The sequence below is a fragment of the Delphinapterus leucas genome, chromosome 2 (assembly GCF_059928025.1).
Source record: "Delphinapterus leucas isolate spDelLeu-1000000601 "Yukka" chromosome 2, BTC_Dleu_Yukka2, whole genome shotgun sequence".
NCBI lineage: Eukaryota > Metazoa > Chordata > Mammalia > Artiodactyla > Monodontidae > Delphinapterus > Delphinapterus leucas.
In genome coordinates, this window is record NC_143130.1 from 145,441,070 (window position 1) to 145,448,418 (window position 7,349).

Genomic DNA, 7,349 nt, shown 5'->3' on the forward strand with positions numbered 1-7,349 from the left:
CTGGGGGAAACAGAGACTCCACTCTTGGAGGGCACATACAAAGTACTGTGCACATCAGGACCCAGGGGAAGGAGCACTGACCCCATAGGAGACTGAATCAGACCTACCTGCTAGTGTTGGAGGGTCTTCTGCAGAGGCGGGGGGTGGCTGTGGCTCACCCTGGGGACAAGGACACTGGCAGAAGAAGTTCTGGGAAGTACTCCTTAGCGTAGGTGCTCCCAGAGTCCGCCATTAGCCCCACCAAAGAGCCTGGTAGCCTCCAGTGTTGGGTCTCCTCAAGGCAAACAACCAACAGGGAGGGAACCCAGCCCCACCCATCAGCAGACAAGCAGATTAAAGATTTACTGAGCTCTGCCCACCAGAGAGCAACACCCAGCTCTACAGACCACCAGTCCCTCCTATCAGGAAACTTGCACAAGCCTCTTAGATAGCCTTATCCACCAGAGGGCAGACAGCAGAAGCAAGAAGAACTACAGTCCTGCAGCCTGTGTAACAAAAACCACATTCACAGAAAGATAGACAAGACGAAAAGGCAGAGAGCTATGTCCCAGATGAAGGAACAAGATAAAACCCCAGAAAAACAACTAAATGCAGTGGAGATAGGCAATCTTCCAGAAAAAGAATTAAGAATAATGATAGTGAAGATGATCCAGGTCCTTGGAAAAAGAATGGAGGCAAAGATAGAGAAGATGCAAGAAATGTTTAACAAAGACAGTAGAAGGAATGAATAGCAGAATAACTGAGACAGAAGAACGGATAAGTGACCTGGAAGACAGAATGGTGGAATTCATGCCATGGAACAGAATAAAGAAAAAAGAATGGAAAGAAATGAAGACAGCCTAAGAGACCACTGGGACAACATTAAAAACAACAACATTCGCATTATAGGGGTCCCAGAAGGAGAAGAGAGAGAGAAAGGACCCAAGAAAATATTTGAAGAGATTATAGTCAAAAACTTCCCTAACACTGGAAAGGAAATAGCCACCCAAGTCCAGGAAGCGCAGAGAGTCCCAGGCAGGATGAACCCAAGGAGAAACACACCGAGACACATAGTAATCAAATTGACAAAAATTAAAGGCAAAGAAAAATTATTGAAAGCAGCAAGGGGAAAAATGACAAAAAACATACAAGGGAACTCCCAAAAAGTTAACAGCTGATTTCTCAGCAGAAACTCTACAAGCCAGAGGGAGCGACATGATATATTTAAAGTGATGAAAGGGAAGAACCTACAACCAAGATTACTCCACCCGGCAAGGATCTCATTCAGATTCAACAGAGAAATCAAAAGCTTTACGGACAAGCAAAAGCTAAGAGAATTCAGCACCACCAAACCAGCTCTACAACAAATGCTAAAGGAACTTCTCTAAGTGGGAAACACAAGAGAAGAAAAGGACCTACAAAACCAAACCCAAAACAATTAAGAAAATGGTCATAGGAACATACATATCGATAATTACCTTAAACGTGAATGGATTAAATGCTCCAACCAAAAGACACAGACTCGCTTAATGGATACAAAAACAAGACTCATATATATGCTGTGTACAAGAGACCCACATCAGACCTAGGGACACATTCAGACTGAAAGTGAGTGGATGGAAAAAGATATTCCATGCAAATAGAAATCAAAAGAAATCTAGAGTAGCAATACTCATATCAGATATGACTTTAAATAAAGAATGTTATAAGAGACAAGGAAGGACACTACATAATGATCAAGGGAATCAATCCAAGAAGAAGATATAACAATCATAAATATATATGCACCCAACATAGGAGCACCTCAATACATAAGGCAACTGCTAACAGCTATAAAAGAAGAAATTGACAGCAACACAATAATAGTGGGGGACTTTAACACCTCACTTACACCAATGGACAGATCATCCAGACAGAAAATTAATAAGGAAACACAAGCTTTAAATGACACAATAGACCAGATACATTTAGTTGATATTTATAGGACATTTCATCCAAAAACAACAGATTACACTCTCTTCTCAAGTGCACATGGAACATTCTCCAGGATAGATCACATCTTGGGTCACAAATCAAGCCTCAGTAAATTTAAGAAAATTGAAATCATATCAAGCATCTTTTCTGACCACAACGCTATGAGATTAGAAATCAATTACAGGGAAAAAAACATAAAAAACACAAACACATGGAGGCTAAAGAATACGTTACCAAGAGATGAAGAATTCAAAGAGGAAATCAAAAAATACCTAGAGACAAATGACAAGGAAAACATGACGATCCAAAACCTATGGGATGCAGCAAAAGCAGTTCTAAGAGGGAAGTTTATAGCAATACAAGACCTCAAGAAACAAGAAAAATCTCAAGTAAACAATCTAACGTTACACCTAAAGGAACTAGAGAAAGAAGAACAAACAAAACTCAAAGTTAGTAGATGGAAAGAAATCACAACGATCAGAGCAGAAATAAATGAAATAGAAACAAAGAAAACAATAACAAATATCAATAAAACTAAAAGCTGGTTCTTTGAGAAGATAAACAAAATTGATAAACCATTAGCCAGACTCATCAAGAAAAAGAGAGAGAGGACTCAAGTCAATAAAATTAGAAATGAAAAAGAAGTTACGACAGACACTGCAGAAATACAAAGCATCCTTAGAGACTACTACAAGCAAATCTATGCCAATAAAATGGACAACCTGGAAGAAATGGACAAATTCTTAGAAAGGGATAACCCTCCAAGACTGAACCAGGAAGAAATAGAAAATATGAACAGACCAATCACAAGTAATGAAATTGAAACTGTGATTAAAAATCTTCCAACAAACAAAAGTCTAGGACCAGATGGCTTCACAGGTGAATTCTATCAAACATTTAGAGAAGAGCTAACACCCATCCTTCTCAAACTCTTCCAAAAAATTGCAGTGGAAGGAACACTCCCAAACTCATTCTCTGAGGCCACCATCACCCTGATACCAAAACCAGACAAAGATACTACAAAAAAAAAATTACAGACCAATATCACTGATGAATATAGATGCCAAAATTCTCAACAAAATACTAGCAAACAGAATCCAACAACACATTAAAGGATCATACACCATGATCAAGTGAGATTTATCCCAGGGATGCAAGGATTCTTCAATATACGCAAATCAATCAATGTGATACACCATATTAACAAACTGAAGAATAAAACCCATATGATTATCTCAATAGATGCAGAAAAACCTTTTGACAAAATTCAACACCCATTTATGATAAAAACTCTCCAGAAAGTGGGCATAGAGGGAACCTACCCCAACATAATAAAGGCCATATATGACAAACCCACAGCAAACATCATTCTCAATGGTGAAAAACTGAAAGCATTTCCTGTAAGATCAGGAACAAGACAAGGATGTCTACTCTTGCCACTATTATTCAACATAGTTTTGGAAGTCCTAGCCCCGGCAATCAGAAGAAAAAGAACTAAAAGGAATACAAATTGGAAGAAAAGAAGTAAAACTGTCACTGTTTGCAGATGACATGATACTATACATAGAGAATCCTAAAGATGCTGCCAGAAAACTACTAGAGCTCATCAATGAATTTGGTAAATTTGCAGGATACAAAATTAATGCAGAGAAATCTCTCGCATTCGTATACACTAATGATGAAAAATCTGAAAGAGAAATTAAGGAATCACTCCCTTTTACCATTGTCACATAAAGAATAAAATACCTAGGAATAAACCTACCTAGGAAGACAAAAGACCTGTATGCAGAAAACTATGACACTGATGAAAGAAATTAAAGATGATACAAATAGCTGGAGAGATATACCATGTTCTTGGATTGGAAGAACCAATATTGTGAAAATGATTATACTACCCAAAGCAATCTACAGATTCAATGCAATCCGTATCAAATTACCAATGGCATTTTTTACAGAACTAGAACAAAAAATCTTAAAATTTGTATGGAGACAAAAGAGACCCCAAATAGCCAAAGCAGTCTTGAGGGAAAAAAATGGAGCTGGAAGAATCAGGCTCCCCAACATCAGACTATACTACAAAGCTAGAGTAATCAAGACAGTATGGTACTGGCACAAAAACAGAAATATAGATCAATGGTACAGGATAGAAAGCCCAGAGATAAACCCACGCACCTATGGTCAACTAATCTACGACAATGGAGGCAAGGATATACGATGGAGAAAAGACACCCTCTTCAATAAGTGGTGCTGGGAAAACTGGACAGCTACGTGTAAAGGAATGAAATGAGAACACTCCCTAACACCATATACAAAAATAAACTCAAAGTGGATTAAAGACCTAAATGTAAGACTGGACTCTATAAAACTCCTAGAGGAAAACATAGGAAAAATACTCTTTGACCTAAATCACAGCAAGATATTTTTTGATCCACCTCCTAGAGTAATGGAAATAAAAACAAAAATAAACAAATGGGACCTAATGAAACTTAAAAGCTTTTGCACAGCAAAGGAAACTATAAACAAGATGAAAAGACAACCCTCAGAATGGGAGAAAATATCTGCAAATGATTCAGCGGACAAAGGATTAATCTCCAAAATATATAAACAGCTCATGCAGCTCAATATTAAAAAAACGAACAGCCCAATCCAAAACTGGGCAGAAGACCTAAATAGATATCTCTCCAAAGAAGACATACAGATGGCCAAGAAGCACATGAAAAGCTGCTCAACATCACTAATTATTAGAGAAATGCAAATCAAAAGTACAATGAGGTATCACCTCACACCAGTTAGAATGGGCATCATCAGAAAATCTACAAACAACAAATGCTGGAGAGGGTGTGGAGAAAAGGGAACCCTCTTGCACTGTTGGTGGGAATGTAAATTGATACAGCCACTATGGAGAACAGTATGGAGGTTCCTTAAAAAAGTAAAAATTGAATTACCATATGACCCAGCAATCCCACTACTGGGCATATACCCTGAGAAAACCATAATTCAAAAAGACACATGCACCCCAATGTTCACTGCAGCACTATTTACAGTAGCCAGGTCATGGAAGCAACCTAAATGCCCACCGACAGACGAATGGATAAAGAAGATGTGGTACATATATACAATGGAATATTACTCAGCCATAAAAAGGAACGAAATTGAGTCATTTGTAGAGACGTGGATGGATGTAGAGACTGTCAAACAGAGTGAAGTAAGTCGGAAAGAGAGAAACAAATATCGTATATTAACGTGTATATGTGGAACCTAGAAAAATGGTACAGATGGACCAGTTTGCAGCGCAGAAATTGAGACACAGATGTAGAGAACAAACATATGGACACCAAAGTATGGAAAGTGGGGGTGGGGGTAGTGGTGTGATGAATTGGGAGATTGGGATTGACATGTATACACTGCTGTGTATATAATGGATGACTAATAAGAACCTGCTGTATAAAAAAATAAAAAAAGTCTATGTGTTTGAAAAAAAAAGTTTAAAGCCATTGCCCTAAGGGTAATATATTTTCTTTCCTCTTTCTCTTTGAAGCGTGTGTTCTTGTACTTCTAAAGTCTGGGCTCCCAGAAACAGGGAAAGACAGGGCTTTGAGATTCTATCTCCCACACTACACTCCCGCCCCAAGCCAGGCCCCCAGCCTTAGATTTCATCAGCCTGGCACAGATTTTAGAGTCAAAGGCAGAAGTTCAGTCCTGGGCTCCAGCATTTAGGATCTCAGCAGCCTTAGGCAAGTCACTGGACCTTTCAGAACATCTGTTTCTCTCTCATGGAGATAACGATACCTGTCCCACAAGGCAATTAAGGAGATCGATATGTGAAAATATGGTGTGGTTTAGTAAACTCCTTCCTGTTCCTCAGTGGAGAAAAGCAAACTCAGCTCCTGGTTGAAAAAGTTCTGTCTCCTGAGGAGGAAAGACCTCAAGGAATAGCCCTGCAGAGAAAGTTAAGAGGGGGCTCTAAACACCCAGGGGCTGAAGATGTTTGAATCAAAAAAGGGGAGACGGCTTCCCTGGTGGCGCAGTGGTTGGGAGTCCGCCTGCTGATGCAAGGGACGCGGGTTCGTGCCCCGGTCCGGGAGGATCCCACGTGCCGCGGAGCGGCTGGGCCCGTGAGCCATGGCCGCTGAGCCTGCGCGTCCGGAGCCTGTGCTCCGCAACGGGAGAGGCCGCAGCAGTGAGAGGCCCGCGTACCGCAAAAAAAAAAAAAAAAAAAAAAAAGGGGGGGGGGTAGAAATCAACGGGAAAAGCTCAGGGCTGTCCCATTTCTCCAATGAGCAGTTATTTTTCATTTCTCCAGGGAGCAGGAGGTCAGGGGGTGTCTGGAGGTGCTGACAGTGCACAGTGCTGCCTCTGGAGGGGAGAGATGCTGACAGTGTTCCTTTTGCATAAACTTCGGAGGAAGGACTAGACGTTGGACTCTGTCCTCCCTTTACCCCTTGCAGGAGGTGTGGAGGGGTCGTGCAGCCTGGAGGTCACTCAGGGTGGACATTGTGGTTGAGGGCTGAGGTGGGAGGAGTGGGATGGGGTCAGGGGTGGGGACTCAAAGGAGAAGCTAATCTGAGTGCTTGTTACGTCTTGAGGCTCATTCCTCACACTCTGAAGTTCTCTCTTCTGTGACTGTCTCTGAGCAACAGTCACAGTGGACAAGTTGGGCACAGGCTGTCCTGCCTGTTCCTTTTCTCCCTGGAAAACTCTGCAGCCTTCACATCGTGGGTCCTTCTGTGTCATCAGATGTATTAACAGGAAGACAGGAATGCGCTTCTTTGAATAAGAAGTTATTTTTACTTATTTGTTGTTACCCCTGTATTGTTGAGACAGAGAAAGAGGGAATTCTAAGAGTTTTAGGTGAAGACCGGGGATCTCCAAAAACCTGGTGCTTCTTTGTTTGTTTCTTTGTTTCTTTCCAGAGATTCTGTCCTTAAGAAGTCCCATCCAGGATCTTGACACCTCAGTCTCTATTCTCTGATACATTTCAAACCAGCCTTGGCCCTGGGGCTGCCAGTGTTCCCCAGAATGCCCAGTGGACGGCGTAGGGAAGCATGGGCAAGGGCAGTCATCCCCACTGCCAATACAGGGAACGAGAAAGGCTTCAGCTGTGTGTGAACAGCTGCAGCTCCGACAATCTCCCCAGCACAGCGTTGGTTGTCCATTTGCCAATGTTTGTCTCTAGTTGTGCTTTCTTTTTTTTTTGGTATGCGGGGCTCTCACTGCTGTGGCCTCTCCCGTTGCGGAGCACAGGCTCCGGACGCGCAGGCTCAGCGGCCATGGCTCACGGGCCCAGCCGCTCCGCGGCATGTGGGATCTTCCCGGACCGGGGCACGAACCCGTGTCCCCTGCATCGGCAGGCGGACTCTCAACCACTGCACCACCAGGGAAGCCCCTCTAGTTGT

General features: G+C 42.0%; 1 long non-coding RNA gene across 3 annotated transcripts in view; it reads right to left on the minus strand.

Annotated features, from left to right (window-relative positions):
• Positions 1-651, minus strand: part of LOC111173057 (uncharacterized) — a 39,081-nt gene extending 38,430 nt beyond the window's left edge. The window contains exon 1 of one of the 3 annotated variants that reach the window (XR_002644085.2): positions 108-614. This is a non-coding gene — a long non-coding RNA (uncharacterized LOC111173057). Of the gene's footprint in view, positions 1-107 lie in introns of all 3 variants that reach the window. The other 2 variants (XR_002644084.2, XR_016392197.1) reach the window with 2 other exon arrangements.
• Positions 652-7,349: the final 6,698 nt, after the last annotated feature.